This window comes from Arvicanthis niloticus, chromosome 2 (genome assembly GCF_011762505.2).
Source record: "Arvicanthis niloticus isolate mArvNil1 chromosome 2, mArvNil1.pat.X, whole genome shotgun sequence".
Classification (NCBI taxonomy): Eukaryota; Metazoa; Chordata; class Mammalia; order Rodentia; family Muridae; genus Arvicanthis; species Arvicanthis niloticus.
This window is the reverse complement of record NC_047659.1, coordinates 144,690,162-144,706,631: the sequence shown is the minus strand read 5'-3', so window position 1 is coordinate 144,706,631 and position 16,470 is coordinate 144,690,162. Positions and strand designations below refer to the sequence as shown.

The 16,470-nt window shown below is 48.9% G+C and overlaps 1 long non-coding RNA gene across 1 annotated transcript; it reads right to left on the bottom strand.

Annotated features, from left to right (window-relative positions):
- Positions 1 to 662: 662 nt before the first annotated feature.
- LOC143441223 (uncharacterized) lies at positions 663 to 10,193 on the bottom strand. The gene is made up of 4 exons (XR_013108451.1): positions 9,860 to 10,193; positions 8,242 to 8,528; positions 1,856 to 1,890; positions 663 to 1,750 (listed from the first exon to the last, which is right to left on the bottom strand). It is a non-coding gene; the product is annotated as an uncharacterized LOC143441223 (long non-coding RNA).
- Between the last annotated feature and the right edge of the window lie 6,277 nt (positions 10,194 to 16,470).

Genomic DNA, 16,470 nt, shown 5'->3' with positions numbered 1-16,470 from the left:
TACAGCCCAGGATTGTCTGCCTGGGGATGGTGCGACCCACATTGGTCTGGGCCCTCCTATGTCAGTTGGCAAATGTTCCCTAGACAAGTGAACAGGCTAATCCAATCAAGGCAATCCCCTGTTAAGGCTCCCTCAGATAACTCTAGGCTGTGTCAGGTTGACAGCTGAAGCTAAGTAGGCCACACAGTGGGACGGTAGAGTACTGAGATGCAGAAATCACCTCATCCCTTCCCCCACTAAAGAACATTCTGGTCTTTTCTGGACTGTTAACCAATGAAATGAGTGTTATGGTAAAAGTTCTAGCCCAGACTTCCTTGAGCATTCAGAGAAGAGGGCCGGGGGAAGGGGGGACCTGAGCTGTCTCTTGTGATAAAGACCCATAAACTCTCCCCAGATAAAGAGTGCAGCAGGAGATCAAAAAAATCCCACCCGAGTCTGGCTTGGTGAACCACCAAGCTTATTTTTCTTTTTAACATTAAAAAAAAAACTTTATTGATTCTTGAGATGGCATCAATAAACCATTCAATTTTAATCTATAGTTCGTGGACTAATTCGCCATATGGAAATTACTAAATTCGTTGTGATATTAAGTTATGTGGTAAAACTGAAATGATTGATGACCATAGATATGTAGAGCAGAGTACCATGCACAAACAGCCCTTGCTGATCTCTTTGGAGCTTTTTATTTATTTTTATTTTTTTATTTATTCACTTTACATCATGCTCACTGCCCCCTTCCTGGTCACCTCATCCACAATCCTTCCCCCAGCTCTTCCATGAGTCCCCAAGCTCCATCCACTGTTTGACTGTGGGTGTCTTTATCTGTCTGAGTCAGCTGCTGGGTGGAGCCTCTCAGAGGACAGTTATGCTAGACTCCTGTCTGCAAGCATAACAGAGTGTCATTAGTAGTGTCAGGGATTGGTGCTTGCCCAGGGGGTGGGTCTCAAATTGGGCCAGTTATTGGTTGGCCATTCCCTCAGTCTATGGTCCATCCCCTGTCCCTGCATTTCTTGTAGACAGAATAAATTTTGGGTCGACAGTTTTGTGGGTGGGTTGGTATTCCTATTGCTCTGTGGACTGTGGTTCCTGCCTGGCTACAGGATGTGGGCTCTTCAGGTCCCATATCCCCAGTGCTGTGAGTAACTCCCATTGATTCTTGGGCGTTCTAGAGATGTCCTCCACCTCCCCACCCCCATCAGCTGGAGATTTCCATTCATTCTCAGGGCCATCTGGCCCTCCCGTCCCTCTCCATACTTGATCCTGACCCCCCCTTCCCCTCCCTATCCCCTCTCTCACCCAGTTCCCTCCCTCCCTCCGTTTCTATGACTATTGTATTCCCTGTACTAAGTGAGATCCCAGCATCCTCTTGAGAGCGTTTCAGTTCCGGTGAGGCTCCTGCATCCACCCTCTCCCCTCTTCAGAAGGAAGAAGTGTTCTCTTCTGAAACACTGAGTCTGGAGGCAGAAACACAGCAGGAACCAAACATTTGGTCCTAACCAGCTATTAGCATTTCATTTTCCAACATGGCTGAAATGCCTCGCGCTCCCTCCTGCAGCAGGTGGGTGGGGCTTCCGGAGATTTCCACCGCCTGAGAGCCAGGCATGCCAGAGTCTATTTTCTGGAGTCTTCAAGGCATGGATCAATCCTGTACCACTGATAGAAGCAACTTTACTAAGGCAAGAAAGACAAAAGGCTCTTGACTGTTCTTAGGATGTCAACGGCAAACCAGATGCCAGCGCCTGACAGGTCCCTGGAAAAGATAATTAGAGAAGAGGTTTATGCAAATGCCTGAGTACAGTGCTGGCAGCTAGAAGCCAATTCACACCGAGATGTATGATGAGGAGTCCAAACTCACATGCTTAAGAGCTCCAGCCTGGGATCTAAAAACACCTTCACAGCATCCATGGGAGAAAAGAAGGAGAGACATGCCATTAAGTCTTTTTTATAGGCCATAAAGACATTTAATAAAAATTTAATATCCACTTCTGATGCTTGCAAATGGGTGGTTACCTCCTTACAGGATTTAAAAAAAAAAAAAAAAAAAACACACATTTCCATCCAAAAATTACCTTCATAATTAATTGTAAAAATACTAGAGGCATCCCATTAGAAACAGTTTAAGAGCACTTCTTACCACCACTGTAAAATAAAATACAGAGGGAAGCAATTAGACAAGACTATAAAAGCTGCTGAGAATATGGGAAGAGATGGAACAATCATAATTTATAGATAATAAGGTTGTATTCCCAGAGAAAACCAAAATAACAGAAAAATATTAAAACAATAAATACACAGAAACATAATCAGTTTTAAGTAATACGCAACAATCAGTGGCTTTCTCAGACATAAAATATAAGAAGTTGGGAAATACATAGTTTTGAAAATCATTCGCAATAGATCAAGTCCTAAAACACTAAAACACCTGGCAATAAATTGAACAATAAAACTCAGGACGTGTATGAAGCCAAAGATTAGTCTGAATGAAATCTACAGGCTGGGGAGACGGCTCAGTGGGTAGAGTCCTTGCTGGGCAAGCATGAAGACCTGAGTTCAAATCCCAGCACATACACACACACACACACACACACACACACACACACACACACACACAAACACACAAACCAATATAATTTAAATTACTTTTAATTTAGGTGAGAAAGAAACCGCTGATCAGAGCCAAGACAATTCTTTGATCGGTAGTTGTGAAGAACTTGTCTTGCCCAACATTAAAAATGCATTAGTTGGTGACAGTCCAGTAAAGCAGTATGGTTTGATAAAATAATCAAAACATAGCCCAGAGGAAAAGAAATCACGCTGGCTGGGATTAGTCCCCAGACAGAGATTTTAGTGCACCATACAGTGGGCATTCCTAGTTAGTGAGCACTTAGAATGTCTGTCTAAAATATAAACTTGGATGCAAATCCATTTCTCACCACATAGTGAATATCTAAAGATTCACATGAAGAGAAAAAGCATAAAAACTAGTAAAAGAAAATATAGAATATCTACACTGTTACCCGGTGAGACTCATTGACTGTTTTGAGCACACGGGATTTAGAAGACACAACAGCTATGGACGCAGCAATATAAAATTCACCATTGAATGCCATTAAATGCTTTTCAGAGAGTCAAAAATCACAATTTCATACTTCTATTGCAGAGAACTAATGTCTTCAATATACAAAAAAAAAAAAAAAGCTTTTATAAATCAATGAGAAGATAATGTGTCAACGAAGTGAATGGTAACTGTTCTGAACAGCCATTTCACAAAAGACAGACCATGAAAGACAATGGCCATCTTCCCACAGAAGATCTATCAAATATCTCAAAACTGAGTATTTTCTTCCTGACCAATTGGCTAAAAATTAACAAGACAGAGTCAAGTGCTATAAATACAGAGGATGCTTTATTGGGAGTTTGGTCCTGGTGGCCCATCTTCAGCTAGGAACCAGGAGGAGGCAGCAGGCAGAACCCCTGCTGCTCTCCCCACTGGGGCTTGCCTTGAGGGACTTGTCTGGGCCAAGGTTTGCTCATTTTCCACAGATTGAGGGCTCAGTTTTGAAAGATGCTTTGCTTCTTAAGTAACAGGTGGGTCACTTAGGCAGTTGGCCAGCTTGTCCCAGGAACTGCTGAGCAACCCTGCACAAACACACTGTGCTTAGGATCTGGTCTGGGCTTGGTGACAAGGTGAAGGATGTGACCTTCTGTAGCTGCTGAAGGGAGAGAGCAGGGCTTAAGGGGAGTGCCTCTGCTCTGATAGGCAGCCGGGCTGTGTGAACCCGGTGTGGGGCCTGGGACAAATGATTCCCAAATGAGACACATCTACATGCAGAGATGAGTAGCAGGTCACAGGACCAGCAAGGCAGCAGAGGGGACACGGTGTGAAGACAGACACCAGGCCACACCTGAAGTCGCAAAGGAAGAGTCAGAGCCCAGAAAACACCCTAGGCAACTGTTAACATAACCAACCCAGTGACAGAGGCTTCCTCCGCAGTAAAGCCAGTGAGGAGCTAACGAGTTACTGCCCGTTGTGTGACCTCCCACAAGGTGACCTTTGAGTCAGCTCAGAGCAAAGGAAGCTGAAGGGCTTATTCAGGTTCCCTTGGCAACCATCGCAAAGATGTAAAATTATACATGGACACCTTTATCATTGTATGTCAGGGGTTTCAATTTAGACTCCCCAAAGCCAGCCTAGCCCACAGGTATATCTGGCTAACGCAGTCTCCCTGCGTTCTCCTGAAGAGGTCACATGGGCCTATCTCCTTTCTTGATGACTGTCGCCAGGATCTTCACCCTTGATCAAGAGTGTTTCTTCAACCAAGTTCAAAATTCATGCCTGGTAAATAAATGCCTGCTTGAAAAATATACAGTCTTAAAAAGCAGTACTCCAGGGAGCCTTCTCTGGAAAGACAATGGAGGGACAATGAGACCACTGGAGAAATGCAGGTCAGCATCTAGCTAAGGAACCGTGGACACAGGCCCTCGTAACTGAAATACCCAAGTGCACATTTCATGGCCACCTGGATAGGACCTGGAATCACCATGGAGATAACCTGCTGGGCACGGGGTTGAGGGTTCTATATCCTTCAATGATGTGGGAAGGTCCTTCTTTATTATGAGTGACACCATCTCAAAGGCTGGGGTCCTGAACTCAATAAAAAGGAGACAGTGCGCTGGGCATAAACCTTCCTCTCTCTCTGCATCCTGACTATGTGCACTATGGTCGGCTGCCTCATGTCCTGCCTTCATGCCTGCTCCAACCTGACAGACAGCAGCCTCAAACTGTAAGCCAAAATAAACCCTTCCTCCATTAACTTGCTTCCCTTGGGTTTTTTGTTACAGCAGCGAGACATGTGACTAAGTCATTTTCCAAGAGTTCCCAAGCTCTCCATGCCTAAGCATCACTAGGACGCTCTGTCTCAAGGGACAGCATTCAGAGAAGTTCCCACGAATGCTGAGAGTAGTGGGATGATCCCTAATTTCTCTTCATTCTTTGTGTTGCTTGACATGTTGTAAGCAGGCAAGCAGTGCCATCCTATAAACCTGTAGCCATTTTTTAAGTAAAAAGAACGAACACTGAAACCTTGTTAGGAGCTCAAACTCAAAAGCAACTTTGTTTTTCAAAACTGAGTTTAAATGAGTTGAAGAAGAAAGGCCAGCCTAAACTATGGATGATACAGTGAACAGGCATTTCCAGATGCAGACTCTGCTTTTGCCATGTCTGATTACCTCACAGAAGCTGTTGAGGAGAGGGAAAGGCTCGACTTGGCTCAGAGAAATCTGAGTCCAACATGGTATGGGAGGGCACAGCTGTGGGGAGGGCATGTCTGTGGGGAGGGCATGTCTGTGGAGAGGCATGTCTGTGGGGAGGGCATGTCTGTGGGGAGGGCATGTCTATGGGGAGAGCATGTCTGTGGGGAGGGCATGTCTGTGGGGAGGGCATGTCTGTGGAGAGGGCATGTCTGTGGGGAGATCATGTCTATGGAGAGGCATGTCTGTGGGGAGGGCATGTCTGTGGAGAGGGCATGTCTGTGGGGAGATCATGTCTGTGGAGAGGCATGTCTGTGGGGAGGGCATGTCTGTGGGGAGGGCATGTCTGTGGGGAGGGCATGTCTGTGGGGAGGGCATGTCTGTGGGGAGGGCATGTCTGTGAGGAGGGCATGTCTGTGGGGAGGGCATGTCTGTGGAGAGGCATGTCTGTGGAGAGAGCATGTCTGTGGGGAGGGCATGTCTGTGGAGAGGCATGTCTGTGGAGAGGCATGTCTATGGGGAGGGCATGTCTGTGGGGAGGGCATGTCTGTGGAGAGGCATGTCTGTGGAGAGGTTATGTCTGTGGGGAGAGTATGTCTGTGGAGAGGCATGTCTGTGGGGAGGGCATGTCTGTGGGGAGAGTATGTCTGTGGAGAGGCATGTCTGTGGGGAGGGCATGTCTATGGGGAGGGCATGTCTGTGGGGAGGGCATGTCTGTGGGGAGGGCATGTCTGTGGGGAGGGCATGTCTGTGGGGAGGGCATGTCTGTGGGAAGGGCATGTTTGTGGAGAGGCATGTCTGTGGAGAGGCATGTCTGTGGAGAGGCATGTCTGTGGGGAGCCATGTCTGTAAGGAGCCATGGCTGTGATGAGGAAACATCCATGAGAACAAGTAGAGAAGGTGCTCAGAGGGCAGTGACCAGCAATCAGACACCACAGGCAGATCCAGAAACTGGAGTAACCAACTCTGTTCCACATCTATCCATCTATCCGCTAAAGGCCATACTGTCTTTGAGTCCACACCAGAAGCAGGGTTGGGGGCGGTGCTGAGTACTCACACCATGGGGCCTGCAGTGCCACATGCTTCAGAAGACTCTGAGAAACCTCCTGCCCATCTTTGAATCCTGGTCCATGAAAAGACTCATCTCAGGCCTGGTTCAGCCTGTGAGCCCTCAGCAAACAGTCGCTAGCTTACTATTCATGTTGATGGGTCTGAGTATCATTGCAGCAGCCAACTATGTGAGGGGATCAACACTTCAACCTGTTCATACTGTCACCTCTTGCTCTCAAGGCCTCCAGGACCAAGGAGACCCTTGATGGGACAAGAAGTCCTCAGGCAAAGGTTTCTACAAACCTGTGGCAAGTCACTCTCCTACTGGGAATTTCTAAGGGCCCAACCTTCCTCTGAGTGCCTGTCACCTGCCCTCTGCTGACCCAAAAGGGCTGCAGCAGCAGCTCTAGCCCAGGACAACCCTTGTGGGGACAATTAGAGAAGCCAGTCCCTGCAGCCTCAGTCTGTTTGTTTATTGGATCACTGTGAAAGTAACATCTGGGTTCCTAAGACAACGCAGAGGAGCAAAGACTCTGTTTAGTGTGTTTTCAGAGCTACAGCTTTCCCCCCCCCTGCATGGTGCCTGAGTAATTAGCAGCTTGTGCTTGATGTCCCCCTCAGAGTTAGTTCCCAGGCTCTCCCAGCCTGAGGAGAAGCCACACAATTCCTTTATTGGTAAATCTCCCCAGATTCCAGGCTCCTTCCTGGGGGTTCTCTGCCCCTTACCCTATGGACACTGTAAATATCCTGCCTCTTCTCTCTTTGCCCGATTCTCTCTACCTGGGCTGCATGTTTGGTTTCATGAGAAAGTGCACCTCAAACATGATTCTGCCTCAGATCTGTTCTGTGTAAATACAGAAGCCTACCGAGCCAGGAGGCGCAAGCCTAGAATCACAGTAACTTGAGAGGCTGAGACAAGGCTTGCCAGTTCAAAGCTTGCCTCAGCTGCAGAGTACAGTTAAGGCTAGCTTAGGCAACCCAGTGCCAACCTGTCTCAAAATAAAAAAATGTGAGTGGGGATGTAGCTCAGGGGTGGAGTGCTCACTCAGCCTGCAGGAGCTACTAGGTTCGATCCCCAAAGCCACCAAGAGGAAAGGAAGGGGAGGGGAGGAAATGCGGAAGGGAGGGGAAATTGGGGAAGGGAAAAGGGTACGGAGGAGGGGAAAGGAGAGGGAGAAGGATAGAAGGGAATAGGAAGGAGAGGGGTGTGAGGAAGGGAAGGAAAGAACCAACCCAGGCCCCTGGCATTGGAGCATCTTTGGAAGGGTCCCAGCATCTCTTGTTTCTAGGGCCCCCAAACTGACCCTGCAGCATAGAAGACAACCCAGAGTGGGGATGCAGGCAGGCAAAGGTGCTACCTACCCCTCCCTCACATGCTGCTCAGGTTGCCATCTTGTCATGCCAGAAGCCAGGCGATTAGCTCAAGAGCTATAGCTGGGCCAAGGCCTTCATGAAAGCCCTCTTTCTTCAGACACTGACCTCGGCTTTGGGATCCCAGAACATCTGGCTATAAGCTCCACACTCCCCGTGTGAAGAGGAAACTTGTGGATGTGCCACGTGATACGAACTCACGTGATGTTTTGTTGAAGCTGACCAGTGAGAGGACACGTGATATTTGGAGAGAGTATAAAAGTAGGACCCAACAGACAGTGATTGGGGGGGGGGGGGGAGGGCATTCTAGATACAAAGTATACCAGGCATTTGAGAACCCTCCCTGCTGAACAGAGGTCCAAGTTTGCATCCGTAAATCAGAGTCAATACGGATACAACGGGAATTGAATTGGAGGAGGACTAGTGGTCAGTCTAGGAGAGAAATGTGAGTCCATAGAGAGCAGATCTACTCCAAACCCAGGGCTTGCACCAGAATAGAAAATGAGGTCTACACCAAACCCATAACACTGGAGCATCCCTTCATGTCTCTCTCACTGCTATGACCATTACCTGACAGGCAGCAGTATAAGCAAGGAAGGCATCCATTTGGCCAAGGGTTGGGGGAAGTCTGGACATCAGGGGTGTGAGGCAGCTGCTCACACATCCGCAGTCAGGAAGCAGAGAGATGAATGTTGGTGCTTAGCTCACTGGCTCCCTTTCTTTCCAGTCTGGGATCTCAGCTCAAAGGATGGCGCCATCCACGTTTAGAGCTGGTCTTCCCACTTTAGTTGGCCAATCTAGACAGTCCACCACAGACATGCTGAGAGACTCATCTCCAAAGCCACTCCCTCCTGATCCTGTGGGTTGATAGTAATGTTAACCATTACAGCAGCATAGCAGGATCGAGGCAGCCTGTCTTCCCAGCCACTGCAGGCCCTCCACACCTCTCCTCTCTTCTCAGGCTTCCAGTTGGCCATTGAAGGAGAAAAGATAAAATTCGGATTACACAAAGTAGGACCACAATCCAAGGAATTACAGGACTTCCAGACTCCTACTCTCAGCTCCTTGGGGAGCTATAGTTTTACAGATCAGCTCAGGAGAGTCAGCATCCCCATAGCCTGGAACCCGTAGTGCAGAGGACCAGCTTGTGCCCTCACAGGTGTGCACCCTCCCCCACTTGGAGCCTTACTGACACCCTGGCATTCATTTCACCTTAGTCCCTCCAGCTTGTGTCTGGGGGTCTGCACAGGGTGGCCCAAGAGGCAACATTCACCATTCAAAAGCAGCTCTGACCAGAAAACCAATGGGAGGAAGGGAATGTTCTGTGACTGATGGGATTTCAGGGGCACCCCTCCCCCAGCCCTCCCCCCCCACCCCCACCCCCATACTCTATCACCAGTTTAAAATGCATTGTCAACCCAAAATAGACATGGGACTATAGATAGATTGATAAGGTGATGGCCACAAAGTTGTGTTCAACCTTGTCTGCTCAGCAAGTCTCAACACATCTGTTCAGCAGTTCCAGATGTTTCTCTGAGAGCCCAGATCCTTCTCCCCAGTCCGTGGGCCCAGGAGATGAGGACAGCTGCCCCAGCCTGTGGCCTGCTCCCCACCCTGCCTTCAGGCACAAAGTTAAACAAATGAAATAAACCTATTTGAGCTCATTTGTGGTTTGTGGGTTTTCCTGGTTGGCCTGACCTTGCTGAGTACCTACAAAACACAATTTCTATTAGGGAAAATGATTTCAGAGTTTTAAACTTTTCCCTGCCCAGAGCGCCATGGTTTTAATTAACAGCCTCACGAGCTACTCTCCTGGCAGCCGCTCGGGGCAGGCCTAAGGAGGACCACCGACGAGGCAGCCAGCAGATTGTGTTTGCCTTGATTCTGCCAGATCGGAAGCTGTGGCTCAGCACAGAGAGCACACACACTGTGTTCCGGCCAGAAGCATCTAAGCATCCTCCCATCTTCTGGCAGAATGAGGGCTGAGGCTGGCAGGTTCTGCTCTGTGGAGTTGGACAGAAGATGAGTGGTACACTCCGCTTGCTCTGCTTCAGAAAGGCTGCAGAGAAACCCACACAGGCCAGCCAGCACGCTGGCAAGACGAATCACAGGCCTCCCGGGCGTGGCTCCAGTACCAACCCGGAGAAACCCATCAGCGTGACTCTAATTAATCACAAGTTGTACGTACCACTCAACAGGCAGAGTGCTGCATTCCAGCCCGTAGCTCCCAGACAGGGTCTTCTCCATCCAATCACTGGACACCCTGGACTGTATCCTGGGACCTTTCTATCCTGCTCTTTGTAGTGACTGGAGATGGCAGAGGTTTGTGGTTCTAGATTCTTCTGGATTCTCAGATCATATGAAAATTTAGGGCTGCTACCAAGACAAAGACACCTTTGTTACATAAACATTGCAATTCCCAGAAACTCTTCAGAGAGCAAATTCTCAGACACCAGAGAGCTGCCTCTTTTGCAAAGTGGTAGAACGTGGAGATGATGCTGTCCCAAGCTGTCTGAAGACCCACAGTCAGGCTCCTCCCACAGCCAGGCTCCTCCCAGCCCATCCTAAGGCCTACAGCCAGGCTCCTCCCACAGCCAGGCTCCTCCCACAACCAGGCTCCTCCCACAGCCAGGCTCCTCCCAGGCTATCTGAAGAACCACAGCCAGGCTTCTCCCACAGTCAGGCTTTTCCCAGGCTATCCAAGAACAGAGAGACTCCCATCACCAAAGCATACTGGGATGTTTGCAGGTGACACGCGGAGGAGTTTTGTGTAATGAAAACCTTTGAAATGCCCTCTGTCTGCATCAAGCAAATTCACAGGGGATGGGAGTGTCTTAATGCGCAGGACATAACTACACAGAATGGAATTTGGTGCGAATCATGTTTTTCCTGTACACAAATGAGACACAGGCTTTAAATAGGAGCAGGCTAGATCCAGTTTGGGAGTGGCTCGTGTATCTTTGCACCTCCCAGAAACAGTCCTGTATATCATGAATGTTTGAACAAGGAAGGAGGAGGGGACTGGGATGTCTGAATGAAGCAGTCACTTGGAGTCACTCATGGTGGCTAGACTGTGCTTCCTTGGCATAAATAGGGTCAGAGGCCCAGGAGCAGGTCATGTCAGAAAGGACCAGGATGACACTTGGGTCCCTAGGCAATCCAGGTTTGCAAGGCGTGCCACAGACACCAGGAAGCAGAGTGTCAGCACACACAGGTCACCACAGCGGCTCCCTTCTCACCTGCCCCTCACGTGCTCCCTCACGTGCTCCCTCAGGTGGTTCACAGGCAGATCTTAGCTTGGGGAGGGATTGCTAGCTCCTGTAGAGAATGAGTTTCCTGAAGAGTAATAAAGCCAGAGGGAGCTGGTAGAATCCCTGTGCATTCTTGGGACAAGGTGGATCTGCTCTATTGCCCAGGTCTTTACCCTAACTGTCACCTAATGAATGCCCTGTGTGCCTGCAGCAGGTCCTAACTGCCTCCCATCATCACACCCGACTGCTTAGGCCCTGCCTAGATAGAGCTCATACATTCAAGTCTTCAGTGAGACTTGCTTTGTACTGTATTTTATTCATTTTTCAGTACTGGGAACTGAATTTAGGGCCACCTGCTCGGTCACTGACCTATATCCCCAGCCCACTTTGTGACTTTGATTTGAAACTCACCATGCCTTTGCCCCAGCCTTCCTGGTAGCTGAAATCACGGCCTACACCCCCATGGCTAGCTGAGGTTCATCTTTTAGTCATTCCAACCCGGCTCTGCCTACTCTTCACATGTGAGATCATACATGCCTCTACACCAGCCCAAACCTCACTCCCTTCTCTTCTAAGGGACTGTAGAATGATAAAGGAGGCTACCCCTGTGCCTACCTGCAGTCACCAGCAGCCCACAGAGATACCAGCCTTCTGTCTGCTGGTGCACAATGTCTCATGCTGGGAAATTTAGAAATACCAGGGATACCCTACCCAGAGTGGCACTGATCAAGTAAGCATCAATTCCCTGTCCTCGGGCATTGATCCACTGATCCTGTGTGTGTGGATGCAGCCACTTTCAGTCCACTGCCCCTCAAGGAACTGAACTCTGGGTCTGCTGATTCTCATGTGTTCTGTCTTCCCCTACATTTCCAGGGCCACAACCTATATTAACCACTTGCCCTTGAATCCTCGTCCCAGTATCTACTGTGGGGCAACAATGAGAGGGTAAACACACATGTACTACACACGTAGCGATCAGCAAATACACGAGGATGGTAAACAGGAGATATGTGTGCGTGCATGTGTGTGAGTACACATGTCGCAGCAGTAAATGTGTGTGTGCATGTAAACGTGTGTACTAAAGCATGCATATCCACATGCACGTATGTATCTTTATGGATCTGTAGAGTCGTGTGCATGCACACTGCATGAGTGCCAAGTCTGTGCTATATAATTGTATATAGTATGGTGCAGAGGTACATGAGAACATGTGATAGGTCTGTGAGTATGCATACACACGCAGAGACGTGTACACACACATGTATGTAGCAAGCATAGCTGTAGACAAGATATACATGGTCATACACATGGTTTTGTTTTTAGTGCTGGAGATGGAACCCAGGGCCTTACAGATGTGAGGCAAGTAAGCACTGTAACACTGAGCAATAGCTCCAGCCTTGTATCTGTATGCATGAGTATACATATATGACATCAGCATGTACCTATGCACACATGTATGTATGTATACATAGATATATGTGTGTGTGTGTGTGTGTTGTGTGTATATGCATTCATTAGTGTACATGCAGATATATGTGTATACATATGTATATGCATATGCATGTGCATATATGTGTATATTCATGTGTACCTTGATGTGTATGCTTGGATACATGTCTATGTATATGCATGTGTATGTATTGTGTGGGTGGGTGTGAGTGTGTGTATGTGTGTGTAATGGCCTGAAAGAGCCACCCAAGCAGGAAACCAGTGTCTGTGGCAATTTCTTATTTGGATACCCAGTCCCTGTGCACTGGCCATGTCCAGCCTTCTGCTCTACCCTCCCCTGGCCTCACCCCACTTCATCCCTGCCCTGGATCCTTTTCCTCATGCCTCCTCCCCACTTCCACCCGAGACGAGGCCTCAGCTCGGAACTGCTGACAGCTGCCGTGAGCTTCAACAGCTGCTCTGAGTTCCAAGGCACGAAGCGGGGGCCACTAGAAGGCAGTGAAATCCCCACCCACTTAACAGCTTAATGAGGACTTGAACCTGAGCCCAGGAGGAATTGTCAGTGTGACTATTTGCTTGGATGTGGAGGACGTGTCTGGGCTTTCAAACCTGCCCCAGGGAGGAGCCAGAACAAGCTGGAGGCGGGAAGACAAAGATGCTGGCAACTCCGTCTGTCCCCAGCTTCCCTGGGAGACCCTGGAGTCAGGTGTGCAACTTCACAAGGGCCAGGCATGTGCAGGGAACAGTGGTGTCAGTGGAAGCTATGAAGTCCCCTGTGTATTCCCAGCCATCCTAGGGAATGCATTCTTCCTGCAAGAGGCCATCGAATGAGGAGGTCTTCAGAGCCAAACCTGCATGGACCGGACCGAGCCGTGTGAAAATGGTTCTGTCTGACTACTGTGCGACTCCCATTCTCTCTTGATAGGACTCCCCTACCTGACCTGCTTACAGGAAAGACGGGCACTCACACCCTCTTGCTCCTCCTAGGCCAGATTTTCTGGTCAGCTACCTATCCTCTACTCTAGCTCATCAATGTGAGGGGCTCCAGCTGTCTGGTGTGAGCCCAGGTTCTCCTCTGCCTGTGATGCTCTCCACAGCTCCTCCAGAAGCCAGGCCTCAGCCCTCCCTGTTCCCACAGACGCTCCCCCACAGTCTCTCCATATTTGTTTCCTTGCACCAGACACCTGTCCGTTCTACCTTGTCTTGCTTAACCACCTATTGGATGTTTTCTTTCTAACTGGTTGCAACATAAACCCCAGTGACCCTTATGCTGTGTCCTCATGGAAGAGAACAAGGTGCCTGGCAGCTAGCTGCTCACTGGACATTTGGATTCAGGAACACTACACTAGACAGGCACATGCTGGCCCCACCCCCATCCCTGGCCATGAGGCATAAACCAAACACATGCCCATATTCAGAGCCCAGAGAGGGAACTCCAGTCTTACACAGAGCAATCTGACAAATAATGCGGTATCAGTGCCGGCGGCAACATACCTGGTAGTGAGCCCTCCAGACCAGGGCCCTTTCCGAATGAAAGATATCTTATACGGGAAATCTTTGTACAATAGTTCTTATTTAATTTCTGTTGCTGTGATAAAGCTACTGACAAAAAAGCAAGGTGGGGTGGGGGTGTTAAAGAAATGGCTTAGTGTTTAAGAACACTGGCTGTTTTTCTGGGGTACTTGGGTTCAATTCCCAGCACCCACGTGAAGGCTTTTATCTGTAACATCTATAACTCAGGTCCCAGGGAATCAAGATCCCTCTCTGGCCTCGGGCCCCAGGCAAACTCACGATGCACAGCCATACGTGCAGGCAAAACAGCCATACAGATAAAATAAGTTCGTCTTTTTAAAGCAGCTTACGGGGGAATGTATTAATTTTAGCTCACAATTTCAGGTTACATCCACTTGTTGTGGGGAAGTCAAGGCAGAAGCATCTGGTCACATCAGATCCACAGGCACGATCAGAGAGAAATGTCTTCTTTACTCTTGGTCCTGGAGCCCCTGCCTGGAAAGGTGCAGCCTATACTGGGTGGGTCTTCCCACAGCAATTAATATAACCAAGACAATCCGGACAGACGTGTTCACAGCCTAGCCTGATCCAGACAATTCCTCTTTGGGACTGCCTTCCCTGGCGATTCTAAGATGTATCAAGTTGACAAAGCTAACCTCCACAAAGCTCCAGACAGAATTTCTCTAACCAGCTGGGCAGGGCCAGGCTCGGTTTCTGGCTTGCTTCTGCCATCTTCTGGTCACTAGTTGAATTGCATTGGAGAAGCTCACTACCACTCACTATCCTCTCTCTACAACAGGGTCCCCTCAATCAAGATGAAGTAGACCGGACTCTAAACTCTACTCATGGGCAGTAGAGATATTTATAACTTGGCTCAAAGTCTTAAGATTTTTCCCATACTTTATTAAGTGGGATTATACTCAATATTAAACCCATGACTCTGGATGATTTAAACACAGAAAGTTTGAATAAAATTTCCAAAAATCACACAGCTACAGAGTGATGCAGCTGACCTTTGAGCCTCTGCAATGGGGGGATTTGGGAGCACACTTTACCCATAACCTCACAACTGGCAAAGGGCCCTATTCACCCCGGCCTGCGACTCCACCAAACAAACAGGACGCTTCAGCAATCTCTGAGCACTGGAAACAACTCTGCCATCCAGAGCTTCCATCTTTCACATACAAGAGTTTGGGGCTTGAGTTCTTCTGGGGCCTCCCTAAGCTGTCAGAGGATAGTGTAGGGAGCACATAGGCCGGGGTGAAGATCTGACGCCTCTGGACCCTCTGACTGAGCTGTCTCTAAGCCTCAATTTCCCCTTCTCATACATACACCGAGGGAAAGCTTCCATTACTGTTTGATACAAACACTCATCACCATCTTACTCAAGGCTCTGAAGAAGTTCTGCAAGAGACAAACCCACTTCCCTTCCTCACCATATCCACCCCCATGACTGTGGGAGCCATCTTGGGCCTTACAGATCTGCCTTCAAATTCCAGGGCTATCACCAGCCAGGCTTTCCTGCAGATGTGACCTCTGACCCACCAAAAACAGGGTCCAGCGAGAACCTATGGTGTCCTGCCTGGAGCTCATGGCTCTGTGCTCCAGATCCCACAATCTGTGGTTCTGACTTTGAGGCATCCCGACACCTGTCTCCCAGGCCTGGGATCCTGCACCTCCCATCTGGATTCTGGAGTCAGCCTCACAGACCATAAGCAATTAGTCTGAGGCAGAGAAGACAGTTTTAAATAATTCTGCCATTATCCTCCATTTTCAGCACCAGCAGACACGAAAACTCCATTTCCCATTTTTTTAAAAAAAGGTATTAAATGGCTTCTGCATCACATTACAATGTCAACATCAGTCTGCTTGTTTGTAGAGCAGACTCATGCTTCCAGGGTCTGAAGAGACTTGACCCCACTGTGTCAATGTGGGGGAACCGAGGAGCCTCAGATGACTTGGTAGCACTGGGTGCTAAAGTCCACCTCCATTTCACAAGACAGGGGGTGCAGCGATGCTGCAGCTGACAGTCAGGCCGGATGTGAACGAAGACCACAGCTTCCTGCTGGGTCAGCCTGAAGGGGAGGAAACCAGCCGCCAGCCTCCCGGGCCACAGAGTGACCAGGAGGAAGTGAGCCATGGAGGGGTGGTTGACAGGGGACCTCATGGCAGAGCCAGATCAGCAGGCAGAAGGAGAGTGTAAGGTTCAAGGCAGGAAAGCCATTGAGAAGCCAGGACTTAGCAGGGTCCACGTATGGGAGCTGGAGACACTGGCCTCCAACCACAATCATTTCAACAGCCAAGGGAAACAGCTGGAAGGGGCTTAGTTGATCTGTCTGCTGCAAGCTCAAACTCCCGTGAGACCTCTGTGTGGCTGAGGCACACCCTTTAAGTACCATTCTCACCTTGTGAATGAGAAGTCCAGGACACAGAGAAGCTGAGTAACTTGCTCAAAGCTTCATAGCAAGGAAATAGCTCTGGGGAAAGAGTCCAGAGCAGGAGAAATGAGTCCCTGCTTTTAAGTGGCTGTGGACATAGACGTTGAAGGTAAGTCTGGGCTATACCTCGTGACCAGGACTGTGACCAA